Here is a 19711-nt window from a genome sequence, read left to right on the forward strand (position 1 = left end):
TCATGACCCCTTTCTTAGTCACTGCTTATCAGATATTTACATTGTGATTTGTAACAGAAGCAAACTTGCAGGTAATGAGGTAGCAACAATAATTTTAAAGTTTGGGATCACAACATGAGGAACTGTATTAAAGGGTAGCAGCATTAGGAAGGTTGAGAAATCCTACCTAACACCTTCCTTCCCTATACAACCTTGTATTTATGTTAGGAAACCCTAGATGTCATAGGCTGTACTGTCTTAAATTCTATTCTTTAGTACGACTGAAGTCCCCATTTCTAGTAACTGTGACCATAACCCCCTAGACTCAAGGTGTTCCATAACACTGTTCTTTACCAAAGTCACTCTCATGAAACCTTAATTCTAGACAAAACCTTTTTCAGGCTTCCTTAAAGTTAGTGGCTATTTGATTTTGGACAGCTTATATGTTCATGACTTACATGAAGCAACAAAGAAGAAGAGAAAAGGACAGAACAAAATAACAGAGGCTGGGTCTTTATGACACTGTGATCTGTTTTCACAAACTTGCTTCATGTCAGAATCTTGTTTAACCCAGGAACTCCCTATAGTCCCCTCCAGCCAGTCCTGTGGCTCCTGTCAAGTGACTCAAGCTTTCAAGAATCTTTACAGCTGATGTAACCTTCTCATGCAGCACTATAAAATGTACATTAGCCACAAACTGTTCATGATTACTAAGACATTTAGGTATTTCACAATGGTAAGTAGAGCCCATCCAAGGTTTACTAGCAGAGATAAAAACATTAAAACAAAATGATCAAGAAATTAAAATTTCTGGGATGATTTTAAACCTTAGAGCTTCTTGTATTAAAAGGGGTTCCTAAAGATAATTTTGCTCCTGTTGAACTGGGGCATATTATGCAAATGTTCTATTTTATTAGCACATGTAGCTACAGAATGATATTGGAAATGGTGGTCTCCAGAATATTGGTACTATTTGGCTTTGAGTTTAGAATAACTAAACAGTAGCACATGGTGAACAGTTTCTAAGGCACTGACATGCCCATTGTACATGTGGCAGATAAAATCTGGAAATGTTACAGAACAGCTGTATGTGTCACTTATAATTTGTTACTAAAGACATTCTAAGAAAAACACTTGCTTTTCAGTTATTTGATTTGGGGGGGGGGTTGCTTTATTATTGTCCCCATCGCTCTTTTAAGAGTCCAGTGGTAACAAATAATGAAAAATTTGTGATTGTTGATGAATTCTCTTCAGCAATATTGTTTTCTGAATGATAAGCTAGTGATTCAGGTTGATTTCTGCCCATGGGGTAGTGCTCATTTAGAAAGAAAAGTAAAGGAAAATTATTTTTAAATAACAAAAAGATAATTTCCAGTATTTGTGGAATTTGCTTACTTCTCATTTTTGGTTTTTGGTTTTTTGGGGTTTTTTTTATCAGCAAGTTAAGGGGAAAGGCAGCAGGGGGAAAAAAGCATATACTGGTTCATTCTGTGAGATTCTAGCTTCTAAAAATTCAAAATCTAGGCACTTTATCTGAAATTTGAAGTACCTTCTAGGAACCTAAAATACTTTCAGGATATTGTTGGTATATGTTTATTGGTTGGTCTTTGACTGGTTGGTTGATTGATACATTTGTTACCATGTTGGGACAAAAGCCTCTGTCAAGTCATTTTGCAGCTGCAAATTTGAAAGGTGAGACTGGCTATCTGGCTTCTGATTTTTTCCAATTTCTTTCATCACCTCTAACTTTTTTTTGATGCCATGTCACAAAATATCTAGTCAAATATAGTGCAATTTTCAAAAAACTGAACACCTGTAGTATTAGAAACCTATAAAAATTAGCTCATTTCAGCACTATTTTTAAAAAGCTTAATTTGTCTCAGATGTTTAATTATAAACCACCTTTTAGAAAATGAAAAAGAGCTATTCCAGTGGTACATACCTATACTCCCAGCTATAAAGCTGAGACGGAGACAGGAGGATCAGTAGAGTTCAACCACCATCTGTGGTGGTTTGAATACCCTTGGCCCAGGGAGTTGACACTATTAGGTATGGCCTTGTTGGAGTTGGTTAGTTTTGTTGGAAGAACTGTGTCATTGTATGGGTGGGCTTTCAGACCCTTTCCCCAGCTGCCTGAATGCGGATAGCAGGTGTGGCCGCAGGCCCCGTGAAACCCACTTGTTTACTGCCTTGCCTGAGCACGCACAGTGAGGCTGCATGGGTGGGCTGCCTGCCAGGCTGGACAGTTCCTCATGATCCAGACCTGTCAGCCTATCTGTGAATGACCTAAGCTCTTGCCTGGAGCTCTGATTGGATGAGGTGGGGTGGAGCTAGAAGGAGGAGTCTGCGGGAGTAGTGAGAAGAGTTTAGCCCTTGCTGCAAGAAGGATGGAGTAGTAAAAGCTGCTGTTGTAAGTGGTAGAAGCTAGCTGTTGTAAAAGAAGCCAGTAGTAGTGAAGAGAGTTTTTTAGCCCTTGCCCTAGGTAGAAGCCAGAAGTGGTGAATAAGAGTAGTTTTAGCCCTTGCCGTGAGTAGTAGTAGAGTAGTGAGTAGTTTAGCCCTTGCCCTAAGAAGAAGCTGCTGGGGAAGAGAGCTGTAAAAGAAAAAGCCCGAAGTAAAGACGTTGCTGTGTGAACCCGACTTGGTGTCTGTGTCATTCTTGTCGCCACCGGGCCCAGAGTGGAGACAACGACACCTGAAGACAGTCTGTTCCTGGCTTCCTTTCGATTAAGATATAGAACTCTCCGCTTCTCCTACACCATGTCTTTCTGGACACTGCCATGCTTCCTGCCAAAATGATAATGGACTGAACCTCTAAACCTGTAAGCCATCCCCTATTAAATATTGTCCTTTATAAAAAAGTTGCCTTGGTCATGCTGTCTCTTCACAGCCATGGAAACTCTAAGAAACCATCTAAAAAAAAATTAAAAAAGGAAAAAACATTAAAAAAGGAAAAAAGAAAAGAAAAGCTTTTCAGAAACGTGTTAGAAGCAGCTAGTTAGAGGCCTTTCAAATACCACAGTCACTCTACATGTTTCTGAAGGGCTAGGAGGAAACATTTGCAGAGAAAGGAGAATCCTAGCATGGTCAATTATATAAGCATCTACAGCTGTTGAAAATGAGTTAAAGTCTGCAGTTTTAGCATTCATTATTAGGCCTACTCTTCCCCTTTGATTAATTCAAAATATGTTTATTCTTGCTTTTTATCCGTGCTACGGATTGAATGCAGGGTCTCATGCATGCTGGGCAAGCATTCTGCAACTGAACTGCATCCTCAGAGCAAAAATACCTTTATTCTTTTTAAATTCTTGTCACATTTATTTATGATGTGGGGAGCAGGAGGTGCAGATTCCATTCTCAGAGATTATTGATTTATAAGCATGTACTAATTATAAAACAAAATACCTCCAAACACCGTGGGTTAGATTCGGGAGCTATTTGTGGTTCTGGTTTGAGACTCATAATGGTGTTGCATCAAGCTTTCAGCTAACACTCAGTCATCTGCAAACCCAGCAAGCGATGGAGGACCTAATGTGTAAGTACCTGACTCATGGCTAGTAAGTTGGAACTGTTTACTGGTTGATGTCTAAGTTCTTCTCTGTTCAGCCCCTTTACAGGACTGATGGCGTGTCCCACACATGCAACTGGGTTTACCCAGAAGATGCCCAAAGGACCACTACAGAAGCCATAATGCCTGCTACACTAGAGAAGCCATAATGCCTGTTATGACAACCCTGGAAATCCTTTGGTCACCTCTGTTGGTCTGTGCTGGCCACAGTAACTAACTCTGAAAAGATGTGGGAAGAGGTGTATAGACATGAAAAGCAGGAAGTAGAGCATGCTGGTCTCATTTCAGGCAAGCTGTCGTAATATACTTAACTATTGCACAGCAGATCACAAGAGATCTTCTTCCCCTTCTGTGTACAACTGTCCAAGAACAAATCCCAGTAACTCACAGCTGCTCACCCTTCTGCTGATAGGCTTTCAGAGCTTCCTTTGATTTCCTAGTCCTACGTTTAGAACTACTGACCGTTTCTCCAGTGTCTGATATCTTCATTGCTGAAAAACAACATTCAAGTAGAATTAAGACTATGACATTAAATTTGAATAAACCTGGAGAAGAGTTCTCAGCCTAACCAGCTGCAAGGAGATAGGCTGTTAATCTACCACTGGAGACAGGTGTGCAGAATGCATAAACCTCTGAATTGTCTACAAGTCTATATTTGTGTGGACATATATCCTCCATTTATCTACAGAGAGAGTCCCTGGCTCATTTGCATTACTTTTCAGAGACTCAGTGAAATATAGTTCTCATTATAGGATTTTTTCTCATTAAAAGAAATACATAGGTAATACTATTACTTTAAGATTCCAAATATACCCTCCTTTGCTTGGTTTAAAAAAACAGTCAAATCATGTCACTTTTGCTAGCTGGCATGAACTTAAGCTGTCAATAGAGGGCACTGCAGAGACAGCAGAGGAGATGCTCTCTACTTGGTAGTATATTTTGTTTCTTTTTTTTTTTTTAGACTTATTTATGACTATATGTGTGTTTTGCTTGCATTTATGTATGTGCATGGTATGTGTCCCTTAGGTATCTGAGGAGTTCAGAAGATGGATCTACTGGTATTAAAGTTATGGTTGTAAGCCACCATGTGGGTGCTAGCAATCAAACCTGAGCCTTCTGCAGGAGACTTTTAAGCCCTGAGAAGTCTCTCCCATCGCAGTAGTATGTTTCTTTTAGACAGACTCTTTCAGTGCATGAAATCTGCAACCTTCTCAGCACCAGGTTCACCAATGGCAGTGACCAATTATACAACACACCTCTCTCACACAGCTATCTATCCAGGAGTTCACAGAGGCAAACTTGCAGACAGCTCCACAATCAGCTGAGTTGGACCCCTTTACCTGGCTTCTTAGTGAGACATCATGAGTGCACCTCCATGAACAGCATCCCCTCTCAGTAATTAAGTGGCTTTGCTGGTCATAGAGTCTCTGATAACCAGTGAGCCACACTCACTGGAGTTCTGTGTGACTGAGTCAGTCGTGAGGGGAGTGACTCCTCCATATTTGTATTATTCCTGTATTCTTTAGGATTTTGCTTGTCCCTTTCTAGCCATCCCCTTGCTGCTCTATGTTCTTGTGACAAGTAGCAGTTCTTTAAATTTAACCCTTGTGTTCAAAATATTGTGTGATTTGACCCTTTTTTATTCAACCTGGGCAAATACAGAATTTAGTTTTCAGAGCTGGCCATATCCTTTTACTGAGCCTTTTTGCAGTAAGATGTAGAGCTGGAGATCTGTGGTATAGGAGTATTGCAATTAGAGTTTCTTCTGAGTGTGATGGTGAGATGAAGCAGGTGGTCCACATGGCTGACTGACCCACTTGCCCACTACAGCCATTATGATGACTGTAAGATGACATGACATAGACTCTTGTGCACTTAAGCAGCTCTAGGAAGAAAATAAGTTCCAGCACCAGCCACAGTCAGAGACCAGAATACTTCCATTACAACTACAAAGGAATGTCTGAGTTCTTGCAGAGATGGAGTCGGCTGTGCTATTGAAAACCTAGACACAGATTTTACTTTTGGTCTGGTTTGCTGTGTTGCCTGAGCTGCTCTCAAACCCTTGAATTCAAGAAAAACACAGTCTACTTCCTTTCCAGGAGTTTATAGTCTGCTAGGAGGAAATGAGGCCAGCACCCAGTGACTATAAAAACAAAACAGAGGGAGGGAGGTGCCCCAGGCCCTTCTGCTAGTCAGCCAACAGCAAAATAAAGTAAGGAAAAGCATGTGATCTGATAGATACATAAATATATATATATATATATATTAAAGTGAGCTGGAGCCATTTTCAAAATGCAAATAAGAGTTTGGCATAGTTTTTCCTACTGGGGCCTCCACAATACCAGAAGTAAATGCTCCCACACCTAATTTCAAAGTTTGAAGAGTTGCTGACTCACTAATTGGGTGCACACACATATCCAGTTTTGGGTGTGAAAACTAGGCCTTGACTACTAGAGGAGGGACAATCTGCTTGGAGCCATGCAGTACTATCAGTCTTGAAACTCCAACTCACCCTAAGCCTCTAAGATTTTTCTACTAGCAAAAGTGGCTTTCCCACTGATTGACTGAACTCGAACTGAGTAGTAGCCCATATTTATAACAGCTTTCCTGGCATAAGAGGACTAAAATAATAATGGTGAGCTGTCTGTATTACAGCTGCAGGCTCAAGGAACGTCCTTCTACAAGAACAAGGAGGGGATTAGTGAGAGTACCCACCCCCTGGGAAAGCTCTGAAGTTGCTCTCCTCTCTAGGCCAGGTAAGCTAAGGGGCTGCCATTGAGCTGAACCTCCTGATTATGGCTGAAGTTGGGAGATAGCACCGCTAAAAGATGGTGATCTCAAAAGCAAAGGAAAGGATCTCTTTTACAATATAAGGTCTGAACTTCAAATGAGACACGTGTATGGGCTGTAATCAGCATCAGTGTTTACACCAGTCAGTGTTGTAAAGAATGTAAGGAAAAACACAGTCTACTTCCTTTCCAGGAGTTTATAGTCTGCTAGGAGGAAATGAGGCCAGCACCCAGTGACTATAAAAACAAAACAGAGGGAGGGAGGTGCCCCAGGCCCTTCTGCTAGTCAGCCAACAGCAAAATAAAGTAAGGAAAAGCATGTGATCTGATAGATACATAAATATATATATATATATATATTAAAGTGAGCTGGAGCCATTTTCAAAATGCAAATAAGAGTTTGGCATAGTTTTTCCTCTGCAAGCTCTTTCCCACAATTTCTCCCAAGTTTTCAGTTAACATCTATCCAGTGTCTTTCTTTCAACTCAGTTGAGACTCCGTTTGGTCTGTCAGGAAATAGACCCTGTAAGACCCAGGAACTAGGATGGGCCCGCACTACAAGGTGTCTGTTTCATACCTGCTAATTCCTGTTTTTCCACTGGTTCTTTTTCTTTTGTAGAAGCAGGGTCTCACTGTGTAGCTTTGGCTGGTTTGCAAACTCATTGTCAGGCCTGGGCCATCAGCAGCCCCACTGCCATTCCGGAGGACAGCCTCATCCTTTTCTTCACTCACTCTGAGGCTGCCTGCCATTTTACATGTAATACCCACTGCAATTTCTTTATGTTAGTGTTGCTTTCCTACCCAAATGATTTTAAAGTCTGATGCTAGTTCAGGCATGATGCCACAAGGCTCTGAGTTCTCAGCAAGCAGTCAAAAGGCTCACCAAAAGTTCAAAGGCAGCCTGGTATATATCCTGAGTTCTAGGCCACCCAAGGGTTACTTACATAGCAAGACACTGTCTCAAAACAAAATCAAAATGTAAGGCCAGATGTGGAATCAGGAAAATACTGATAAATGTGACTGACAGAGGTAAAGAGAGGGAAATGACAAGTCAGGCGTTACAAGTACTATATGCTACAAGTACTGTATATGATAAGCCTTTTCCATTTGGATAATTTTGTAATCCAGACATATCCTTTATGCTTTCTTACCTCATCTTGAAAATATTTCTAAAACTATACAAACCACTTTTTAAATATTTACATAACTAGTCCAGAGAAAATGCCAAAATTTTCAAAGAACAATCTCAGCTGAGTGCACATAATCCACTTTCTTGGTCTCTTTTGTATGTTGCCTTTCATGACTCCCTAGGATTTGTAAACTACAATTCAAGTTAGTGAAAACTCACTGAATTCCAGGCATTAGAGGATGCTGGACCAGCTTCCTGAGCATTGCCTTTGCAATATTAAAAAATGCATACACATGGACACACCTACGTATATATAAATCTTTAATTTTTTTTCTTTTAGAAATCTTCATTCTGGAGGTACAGTCTTAAGTTGACTAATCAACAGAAGTCATCTTTAAGTGTTTTTGTATCGGCTATGGTTTTCTTTGAATTGTAACTATAAAATTTTTAATCTAATATTTAATCTCATCGATCTAAGATAGCACCTCTTATTTCTTCATGTCTTCTAGTTGGCACGATATGTAATTATCTATAAGTAATTCATGTACATAAAGAGTTTTAAAGGAATAATTGTCTATACAGAATTTTAGAAATTTCTTTTTTAACCTAAAAGTATTATTTGTAGAGTATAGAGAGGTGGCTAAGTGGTTAAGAGCACTTGCTACTCTTATAGACAACCTAGATTCAGTTTTCAGCACCCATATTAGATGTGACTTGAGCTCCAAGGTGTCTGGGACCCTCTTTTGATCTCCATGGGTACTGTCAAAACTCTCATACATATGAAAAAATGTAAAGTATATTTGTAAATTCTTACCCAGATGCACACATGTATATGCCATAGTTCTATAGCTTACATAGTCTGGAAATCAGTGTCCTGTACCAATAAAAGAACTTCTTTCTGACCCTAGGACACATTTTCTGTGAAGCCCTCACCAGGCTCAGTATCAGTCTGATCCTAGGAAGTAAGCAGGTTCAGGAGAAGATGAGAAGCTGATTAAACAGTGAGAACAAGGTCCCATTCCTGTGCTGAGATGCCGCTGCTGTCACCAGGTTTGACCCACTTGCCTCAGCCCCTCTTCCATAACAGGTCAGTATATGCCAAAGGTGCCTCTTCCTGTGCTAAGTATCATGATGTTGCACAGTAAGCTGGATTATATGTACAAGTACTTTGTCGGAATAAAGGTACAATTTTAAATGTCAATGTGACATGTGATAAAATCTGATCTACTTTTTTACTACTGAGCACAATAAACCATTCTAACCGTATTTTGGGCTACTTTTTAAAGTTCTTTTACCTACTACCCTTCTGCACCCCAATCGCTTCTGACCCCCCAACACTAGGTAAGAGGAAAAGAAAATTAGAGGGGAACTGGGGCATCAATCTTATTAGACGACTTTCTGATGGTTTAGGGGTGTCAAGTTCCTTGGGGCAAATCTAATCTTTGTCGTCAGGATATCCAGTTTCTTCCTCTCTTCTTGCTGCTCACAATCACTTGACTACCGCAACAACAGCAACCAGCAGCAGCCTCCTCACCCTCTCGGGGCTCTGGGAACTATCTTCCGCTGGCAAAATCATGCCCTTGCCAGAGCACGAGATAAGTCATGGTCTGCTGCTGAGGGCAGTCTCAAGCAGCCCCATATCCCACACCTAGATTTAAAACAATCACATAACATTTCTGGATTTTTAATGAAACCAAAATTCTCATTACAAACCATAGTTACTTTGTGGGACATTATATAAATAGGATGCCTGATTTAGTCTTTGCAGGAATACAAATGAATACTATGCTTTGGGACAGTAATTTGATAATGCGGCTCAAACTCTCAAAAGAAGACTATAATTCAGGAAGGATGGGTGTGTCATGATGCTCCATTTCACAGCCTCTGTGAACATACAGTTTTTAAATTGCTTTCGCTTTTATTGATTTTTGTTTTGTTTTGATTTTGATTTTTTTGTTTTTGTTTTTTTGTTGTTGTTTGTTTTGTTTCCTTTTGTTTTGAGAGATGCTATCCCTCTGAAACCCAGACTGGTGTCTGACTCATGGTGGTCTTCCTGCCTCAGCCTCTCCACTGATGAGACTACAGGGATGAGTCGTCACACTTGGCTTGTGTATTACTGTAGGTTTGTAGAGCTGGGGCAGTAGCTTAGTAACGTGCATTCCTCACATGCACAGAGCTCTGCTTTCACCCCTGCATGCATGCCCACACACAGATACACACAGTGTGTTTGTACTTTGACTGTCATATTTCATAATTTTGGAACTTTTAAATGTGTATATAATATTCACTTAAAATAATTCTGTAGTTTGAAAGGAGTGTGAACAATGACTTAATTTTAGAACATTGGTTACGACGGTAGTATTTGACTACGCCAATCACTTGAGGGGCTGAGGCAGAGAGATCATAAGTTCAAGGCCAGTATAGACTATATAGTAAGATTTTTCTTTCTAAATAAAGGAAAAAAGAAGAAAGAACTGAAAATGTAGCAGTGAGAACATTTGCTTAGTTTGTAGGAGGCCCTGGGTTCGATATACCAAAGGTTCAAATACCAAAGCTTTGCCTAAGTAAGGCATCATGTGTCAAACAGGAAAATTACATATACGTTTTACTTATGTGTAGACAACTGTCTACTAAGAGCTTGTTCATAATGTAAGGAAAAACACCTCAAAAACTGTTTTCAATTCACATTATAACCAATATTGTATAAGCTTAAGAAGGGAGAAAGGTTTAATTTGGCTCATATTTGAGTCTACGGCTATTGCCCGTTGCTTGTCATGGTATGACACATCATGGTGAACCCATGTGCAGAGGAAAGCCTTTCATTACCAGGGTGTGAAGGGGAAAGAAGCATGGAGCCGCAGTGCCCCACATCCATGCCAGGGCGTGCTGCTGCTTACTCTAATGCCCTCAGCAGGGCCTCTTCCAGAAACTGGGAACAAGCCTAGGAAACAGGCCACTGGGAAACAGGAGCCAACCTCTAGTATGTGTTATATAAGGCAATAAAGTCCTCTTTTCCTAGAAAATCATTGCTGTCTCTGTGTGTGTGTGCGTGTGTCTGTGTGTGTATGCATGTACACATACATGTTAAGATAGGAAGGAGTGGAAATGTTGCTTCATTTTTTTCAATGTTTTCCCATTCTTCTAAATGGGAACTTTTTCAACTTTTGTTATGATAAAAGCTATTTTATAATAAGCTTAATAATATTTACTTCTTCTAATAAGTAATAATATTTACTTCTTCACTAAGCAGTAGGTGGGTTTTTTTGTTTTTTAGTATGTGTGGGCTCCTGTGTTGGCGTCAGAGGACAACCCTCAGAAGTTCTCATTCCACTATGAAATCTGGAGATGAAGATTAGATTTGGGGCTTGCACATCGAGAGCTTTAACCACAGAGCCATCTCACTTGTCCTCTTTTTCTCAGCAAAAGGTACCGTGGGGAAATTGTTCTAATGCTGTGTCTTAATTTGGCTCCCAAAGACCTGCTTCCAAATGCTGAGTATCCCTGACCCAACCTGGGTCAGGGTTGATTTGATTGGTAATAAAGAATTCCCATACAGCCAATGGCTGGGCAGGGAGATGAAGGCAGGACTTTTTTGTTGTTGTTGTTGTCTCTTTTCTTTTCTTTTCTTTTCTTTATTTTTTATTAGATATTTTCTTTATATACATTTCAAATGCTATACTGAAAGTTCCCTATACCCTCCCCCCCCCCCGCCCTGCTCCCCTACCCACCCACTCCCACTTCTTGGCCCTGGCATTCCCCTGTACTGGGGCATTTGAAGTTTGCAATACCAAGGGACCTCTCTTCCCAGTGATGGCCGAATAGGCCATCTTCTGCTACATATGCAGGTAGAGACATGAGCTCTGGGAGTACTGGTTAGTTCATATTGTTGTTCCACCTATAGGGTTGCAGACCCCTACAGCTTTTTGAGTGCTTTCTCTAGCTTCTCCACTGGGGGACCCCCGTGTTCCATCTTATAGATGACTGTGAGCATCCACTTCTGTATTTGCCAGGCACTGGCATAGCCTCATACAAGACAGCTATAACAGGGTCCCTTCAGCAAAATCTTTCTGGCATATGCAATAGTGTTTGGGTTTGGTGGCTGATTATGGGGTGGATCCCCGGGTGGGGTAGTCTCTGGATAGTCCATTCTTTCATCTTAGCTCCAAACTTTTTCTCTGTAACTCCTTTCATGGGTATTTTGTTACCTAATCTAAGGAGGAATGAAGTATCCACCCATTGGTATTCCCTCTTCTTGATTTTCTTGTGTTTTGCAAATTGTATCTTGGGCGTTCTAGAAGGCAGGACTTTTAGTTTGTATGGATAGGAGACTGAGAGAGAGGGGAGAAAGAATTGCCATGAAGGGGGATCAAGAAGAATAGACTTAAAAGCCTTCCCACATGTAAGAATCTAGGAAAATGACCCTAGGGTCTACTCCCTTGTTTTGTCTGGAGTAGCAGAGATGAAATACAGACTTTAAAAGGTGTTAACTCAGGAATTCCAGAGAGGAATGTGTGCTAGCCGAGGGGAGGTTTAGAAGGGTCCAGCTATTGACCTAGTCAGGGCCTATCAAAATTAGCTGGTGTGTGTGTGTGTGTGTGTGTGTGTGTGTGTGTGTCTTTCATTTTGTAAATCCAGAGCTCTTGGGTGGGTGTACAGGAATTATGCATGCCCCATCAGGAGCCTAAAGCCGATTAAATATTCACTGCTACAATGTACTTTACAAATAAATAAATGTACTTTATAAAATCAAGTTTTTTCACAGTTTTTACATTTTGATATATTAATACAGTTTATGTGTGAACAATTTCAGTGGAGTTTATAGAGGCATTTTCAAGTTTTAAGTCTTTTGTATATGTATGGGTGTATGTCTGCATGCTTATTATATGCATGGTATATGTACACATATATATGCAGGTACATGTGTACATGTGTGTATAGGTGCAAGTGGACCCCAGAGGTCAACTTCAGGTATCATTTCTCAGGGCCATTCACCTTAGATGGATTTTTTAAATTTAGTTTTGTTTTTAAAGACTCATATCTATGAGTGTTTTACCTGTATGTGTGTATATATATGTGTGTGTGTGTGTGTGTGTGTATATATATATACCACATGCATGCCTGTTATGTGCAGAAGATGCTGACCAAGGTCCTAGAAACTATGTCACAGGTGGTTTCAAGCCATTATGTGGGCAATGGGAGTTGAACCAAGTTTGGTCCTCTCCAAGAGCACTAAGCCATCTCTGAAACCTAATTTTTTTTAAAACAGAGACTGGAATATAAGGCTTGCCAATTAGACTAGGCTGCCTCCCAGCCCTGGGATTACAAGAATTACTATCCCAATGGCTTCTTATGAGGGCCATATGGATCAAGCCCAGGACCTTATGCTGTGTGGCAACTACTTTACTACCTGAGTCGCCGTCTCCTTGCCTTATTAAATTTTGTTTTAATTTCAAGCTCCAAATATTATTCTCTTTAAAGAATATTTCCCTAAATTATAATTAATTATAAAATATAATAAAATAATGAATCTATATTCATGTTTAAAAATATTTTTCCATCTTTCAGGTAAAACCTCAGATTTTTAATGACATTAAAGGCATAGGTTTGTTATATATTATGTCATCCTATTTCTTCGTAGGTATACTTAATGTCTGTTGTCAAGAGGAAATGTACACACAGAAACCAGGAAGCTGCCATGATGAAATGCGTCACTGCTGCATTAACCACAGCAGCCACTGGGTGTCTCCATCACATCACCTCACTCACTCTCTGATGGGAGTTTCCAATCAAAGAGATGGAGAGCAGAGGTTTATTCACAGAATTCTTCCTTCCTACTTTTTAAATTTTATTTTCATACGTAGGAGAGTATTTTACTCACCTGTGTTTGTATCATGTGCATGTCTGGAGTCCAAGAAAGGAGGTCATAAGAAAACATCAGATCTCCTAGAGCTGGAGTTAGGGACTGTGCTGAGTCTCCATATGGGTGCTGGGAATCAAACCCTGCTCCTCTGAAAGAACAAGTGTTCTTAACTGCTGAGCTACTGCCAGACACCTCATAAATTCTTAATGAAGAACACCCACCATTTTCTTGTCAGATGTCCTGTTGAGAAACAGGTCTCCCTATATGTGCCATGTTTTATTTTTAATAACTGGACACTTCATTTTCCAAAGAGAGGAAACCTTTATTGTATCCATTTTGCAAACTTATTTTAATAGCTATCATTTTCAGAGTCTAATGATCAAATAAAAACACAAAACCTCATGCAGTTCTTTTAGAAAAGTGGAGTTCTGTGTTTTCTCACAAAGTGTAGGAGCCTTGTGTAGGAGCATTACCCAAGTAGCAGCCTTATGCACAGAAGAAAGCATCAGCTACAGAGGTGGCCTCTGGTGAGGTATCTTCAAGGTACACCGGAAGCACATGGCAACTGTCTGCTGCCTGGAAGAAAGCATCAGCTACAGAGGTGGCCTCTAGTGAGGTATCTTCAAGGTACACCGGAAGGTGCACATGGCAACTGTCTGCTGCCTGGAAGAAAGCATCAGCTACAGAGGTGGCCTCTAGTGAGGTATCTTCAAGGTACACCGGAAGCACATGGCAACTGTCTGCTGCCTGGAAGAAAGCATCAGCTACAGAGGCGGCCTCTAGTGAGGTATCTTCAAGGTACACCGGAAGCACATGGCAACTGTCTGCTGCCTGGAAAAACTCTTTTCCCTGTTTTCTGTTTTTGTTTTGTTGCTGTCCTTCTTAAGCTACATCGGACATACAATTTTTAAAGAACATCATAGTTGTACTTCAGCCCTGAGTCATTCCACTAGAAAAAGGACATTTTAGCGATTATATAGATGGTGACAGTTTGAAGTACCCCTAAATACAAATAATTGCTAGTAGTCATTTACAATTTAGTGTTGGCTACAAACTGATTTATCTATCTGTTCGAAGACACTTATAAGTGGTAATATCAGGTGAGAAGAATTCACATTCAAACAGAAGTGAAAGTAGAATTCATTTTTTTATTCTTCAAACTAAAAATAGAGGAACTACACAGAATTTGGTGGTGATAGAACTCCAAGTGAGAAACTGGGATTTAAATATCACGTTTACCTTCTCAGGAAGAGAGAGAATTCCAAGTTGGATAATATGTAGCTCTAGATAAAATCAAACAGATGAAAGAGTAATATAAGATCCTAAGCACTAGGATTGGAAATAATTTAATGCCATGCAACTCAGATTATTTGCAAAGAGTAGAATAAGGAATCTGATAAGCTGGCCATAGACAGAAGGTGATTCACAGCCACTGTCTCACCAAAACAGAGAAGACCACACGTAACTTGGAGCTTTGGTCATATAGGCTAGCCTTAGGGTGGATCAAATTACTTCTAGGATATCACATATGTCAATAGTATTAGAATTCTATCCAAATATGTCTGCATGTTCTTGAATGTCTAGTGTATTTTTTATAAATGCTCAGTTCCAAGGTCTGGGAGTGCATTTCGGTGTAGCCAACATTCAGTCCTTCCAATAGCAACTTGATTCTCTCATTCTTTTTTAAATCATGAAATGTTCCAAGCATACCAAAATGCATAAAGAGAAACAAAATGGAATTCTTGTTAAGTCACTATTTACCAGAGCTCTCCACTTAATACTTTTAAGGCTTTTAAAGTATTTCTAATTCAGATGAAATCTGTTTTCTCTCCCAGCCCCCCTGCCCAACATCCCTACAGGGACCATATCCATGAATTTGGTGTTTATCATCTATGCATGTTTCATAGCTTGACAACATATATGTGTTCCTAGACAGAATATATACATGCCGTTGTTTTAACTCTTCTGGCTGGTGTGGTTTGATGCTGGGGAATGAACTCAGGGCTTCATGAATTCTAAGTACATACTGTATACCACTCCTCATCAGCCCCAATGCCTTGCTGCTGCTTTTACAAAGCTACCACCATATTGTAATAGCTCTGAAATGTGTTTTTCCTTTATTAACAAAGTCTTTGTAATATTTAACCATTTTCTTTTTACAATCACCATCAATGTTTGCTTTCTCTTAGGCTCCAGTGCTCAATTTTTCCTGCGTTTGCTTATTCTCTGAACAGTTTAGACATACAAAAATGTGACATCTAGTGGAGAGCATGAAGGATTGCACATACATTTTAGAAAGCTGTGGATTTAATCTCTTTTGTCCAGTATGATGAAACTGAATAAGCAACAAGAACATTTTCAGACTTTACCACCAGATTTTAAAAGAATCTGAGCTATTTAAGTATTTCCCAGGAGGGTTTTTATATATATAATGAGGGTCAGTGACTGAGAGCTGTGTAGGAAACAGATAAGTTCCTGAGAGAAACTGTGTACCTCAGAGCCAGTGGACATGGCAAAGCCTGCTGCAAACAAGGATCTGAGAAATGACAACAGTTTCCTCTAGTCCAAGCAGAGTTGTTGATGAACAATTGACCTTTGTCTAAAAGCAATGTACAGAAAACATCAGCTGTAGCTCTCTTCTTCCTGATGTGTACAACCTGAGACTGCTCCCATATGGAGACCTCCCACTAGCCCCTCCTCCTGCTCCTCATGTTGTACATAATAAGCCCTCTACATTACTGGTCACATAATAGGTGTCCTCCGTCAGAGCCAGCAAGGCTACCCAATCCAAGATGTGGGGCAGGTGTGTTTTCATTTCTTCACTCCAGAGTCACCCCAGTCAGATTTCCAGGACCGAGCCATTCAGGACACAGCATACCCTGTCTCACAAATATACAGACCTGAGTTCTAGTTCCATTATCCACTAAAACCAGGTGTAATAGTGGTAGCACCTGCTTGTAATACCAGCCCTTGGGAGACAAAGGATGTCCTGCCTAATTAACAGGCCCCAGCTACCAGCAAGAGACGCTGGCTCAGAAGACAACCTTGACCCCTGACCTTCATGAACACCCACAGAAACACATATTACCTACCTGTACATGTCCTGTGTGTGTGTGTGTATTTCTAATCTTCAGACTATGAGATGGGCTAAGAGTTCTCACACTAGGATTTATGGATTCTGTATTTAAGTCCTGACACTGCTACCTTAGGCGATTTGTTTAATTCAGTTTATCTCTCTCTTTCCTCAGCTCTAAAGCTAATCATATGTTCCTGATGATAATTAGTGTTGATCTCTGAAGTTAATATAAATTGGAAAGCCCCCAAATATATATTTATCATGAGAATTTCGTTTTCTGTGTAAAATAACTTTTTATTGAAATCCTTTGTAAGGAAAGTATGTAGTGTAATGTTATTCTTCTAGGTCAGAGTCAGCATGCCTATATAAGTAATTATGTGGATATATTTGTCTGTGACTTGTCTTTACCACATATTTCACTCACACCTATAATCTCTTTACCTCTGAGCCCTTAGAGTTAATCTCTCCTCTGATTGTGACATCATTCTTGTGGACTAGGGCTCAGTCCCAGGATCCACTTAACCACACAGGTTCATGATCACATTTGTAGGGGCTCTGTGTAGACAGAGTATAAGGAGTACTACTGTATAAGTTAAAAATGCGTTGCTGCATGCTTTAAATCCCAGCACTCAGGAGGCAGAGGCAGACAGATCTCTGTGAATTTGAGCCCATCCTGATCAACATAAGGGAATGACATAACATAAGTCAAGGCTATATAGAGAGACCTGGTCTCCATAAATGAATGAGAGAGAGAGAGAGAGAGAGAGAGAGAGAGAGAGAGAGAGAGAGAGAGAGAGAGAAGAGGGAGAGGGGGGAGAGGGGGGAGAGGGGGGAGAGGGAGAGGGAGAGGGAGAGGGAGGAGAGGGAGAGGGGGGAGAGGGAGAGGGGGGAGAGGGAGAGGGGGGAGGGGGAGAGGGAGAAGGGGGAGAGGGAGAGGGAGAGGGAGAGGGAGGAGAGGGAGAGGGAGAGGGAGAGGGAGGAGAGGGAGAGGGAGAGGGAGAGGGAGAGGGAGGAGAGGGAGAGGAGAGAGGGGGAGAGGGGGAGAGGGGGAGAGGGGGAGAGGGGGAGAGGGGGAGAGGGGGAGAGGGGGAGAGGGGGAGGGGGAGAGGGGGAGAGGGGGAGAGGGGGAGGGGGAGAGGGGGAGAGGGGGAGAGGGGGAGAGGGAGAGGGAGAGGGAGAGGGAGAGGGAGAGGGAGAGGGAGAGGGAGAGGGAGAGGGAGAGGGAGAGGGAGAGGGAGAGGGAGAGGGAGAGGGAGAGAGGGAGAGGGAGAGGGAGAGAGGGAGAGGGAGAGGGAGAGGAGAGTAGGGAGAGGGATTGCAGCTGATTTGGCCACTTTCCTTACTGTTTCTCAGCCCTCTCATTGAAAAAACGGCTCTATTTTTAAACCCACAAGCCACAGAATGTCCCACTAATCCTTTCTCAAAAACTAAAATATCAGTTATTTTGGAGGATCTTTAAATTTGCAATTATAGATATAAACCACTATTAGTTTAAAAATAGCTCAGCATAATAAAAAAATACAATGTTGCATGCAGGCTCAGTAGTGTACCTTCACAAGCTCAGTTCTTACGATGCAGGTAGAGAGATGAGAAACTCCTTTAACTATATAGTGAGTTTGAGGCTAACCTGGGCTACATTCACCCTGTCTAAGGGTAGGGGACAGGGATATATGTCCTGGATATAGCTCCATGGTGAAGTGCCTGTGCAGCGCGCATTAGGCCCTTTGTTCAATTCCCAGCATCTCAAGAAGGAAGGCAGACAGACAGAGGGACAAGAGAGAGAGAGGAGGCATTCCTAAGCACCTGAAGCTTTATAGAATTCCAAGAACCCCTCTCTCTTCTTCCCACAGAAATACTAACTGCTACCCAGAACTCCAATAGAGAAATCTTTAAACCATTATTTCCCTTAAATTTAAAACTATGATCAGGGACATAGACAGGTGTTCATTTATATGCAAATAAATCTTGATGACTATCCAAATGTTTAATATCTCTTTTGGCTAATGCTGTGTTTGAAAAAATATGCTTTTATGAAAACTCTGCTTGTTGTGATGGTTTGCCTTTGAGCAAGTTCCCCCTCCCGCCCACACCACCCTTTGTCAAGAAAGGAAAGCTTACTTCATGGCTAGGAGGAATTGTTCTACACTGCCTTGTTTGTCAAAACAAACAGTACTTTCATGCAACCGTCCGTGTCGTGACACCTTTCAGCAGCACTCGGCTGCTCAAAACATTGGCATTCATGAAAACCAGTGACATTGTCTACCGAGGGTTGTGATAAATTCGTGTTTGGGACACATTCAAATGACTAGTTTTCTTTCCGTTTCTGTGTGTCTGCTTTACACCCATGGTCTTCACCACTTTATTTAAAGGAACCAGAGAACTTTCGTAGTTATTTTCATCAATGCTTCTACAGTATTTTCTCATTAGCTAGATTGAGACCATGTCTTGGTAATATAGGGCATGTTACCCGTCAAATGTTAAAGCTTTGAGTAGATGGGACTTGTCATCACATACATTTATCTTAATATTATTGATAATTTTAATACTAATATCTTGTTCCTATACATTTTCTCTGCAGCTTTCTTTTCATGACTCTTCATTACTTATATTAATAAACCCATTTAGATTCTCATCTCCTTTCTATTAGTCTTTCTTTATTAGTTTCATTTCCCCCAGTTCCATTTAGTAACATTTACACTGATCTGTAGACTTTCTTTGTGATACCCCAAGCAGTCTGAGTAGATGCTTCCTTGTTAGGGTGCCCAAAAAATGACATACTTGTGGAGAGAAGATGAACAGGTGGTGACAAGAGCAGCCAGGTAAATCTGGGCCAGGCTGGGAATCACCTGAGCTAGTTTGGCTCTGTAACAATAACCAAAAGGGAACATGAGGTAAGAGGCATTGCTAACTCTGAACTCCAAAAGCAAAAAAACAACCAAACAAAACAGGGGAAAGTATTCTCTGAATCTCCCAATCTAGGAAGAGGGAAAGAGTACAGAGAAGAAAGCCAACACTGGACTTCCAGGAAGATCAAGTGTCAGTGACATGTTCCAAAGGGTCAGAGAGAGAGCCAGCATCAGTGTGAGAGAGCCTAGAGTTTACCTTGTGGTTTGGCTTTAGCAGTGTGTGGTGAGCGTGAGTGCCAAAAGATAAGCCAGGAGCCGCAGCTGTCGAGTAGCACAGAGCAAATACACTCCTGATCTGGGCGCTGGTAGAGATAAAAGGAGAGGACAGAAGACATCACCAGGGACGTGGGGGTTGTGTGGCGGGGAGTTGAGGAATCAGGAAGCAGGTGGCAGAACTGGCAGAAG

General features: G+C 41.0%; 1 long non-coding RNA gene across 1 annotated transcript; it reads left to right on the top strand.

Annotated features, from left to right (window-relative positions):
• The first annotated feature begins 6216 nt into the window (after nt 1-6216).
• On the top strand, nt 6217-13636 carry LOC115031968 (uncharacterized). The gene is made up of 4 exons (XR_015044520.1): nt 6217-6302; nt 8373-8551; nt 10739-10890; nt 13103-13636. It is a non-coding gene; the product is annotated as an uncharacterized LOC115031968 (long non-coding RNA).
• The last annotated feature ends 6075 nt before the right edge of the window (nt 13637-19711 follow it).

Source organism: Mus caroli, unplaced genomic scaffold (assembly GCF_978045245.1).
Source record: "Mus caroli unplaced genomic scaffold, Mus_caroli_1 scaffold_11, whole genome shotgun sequence".
NCBI lineage: Eukaryota > Metazoa > Chordata > Mammalia > Rodentia > Muridae > Mus > Mus caroli.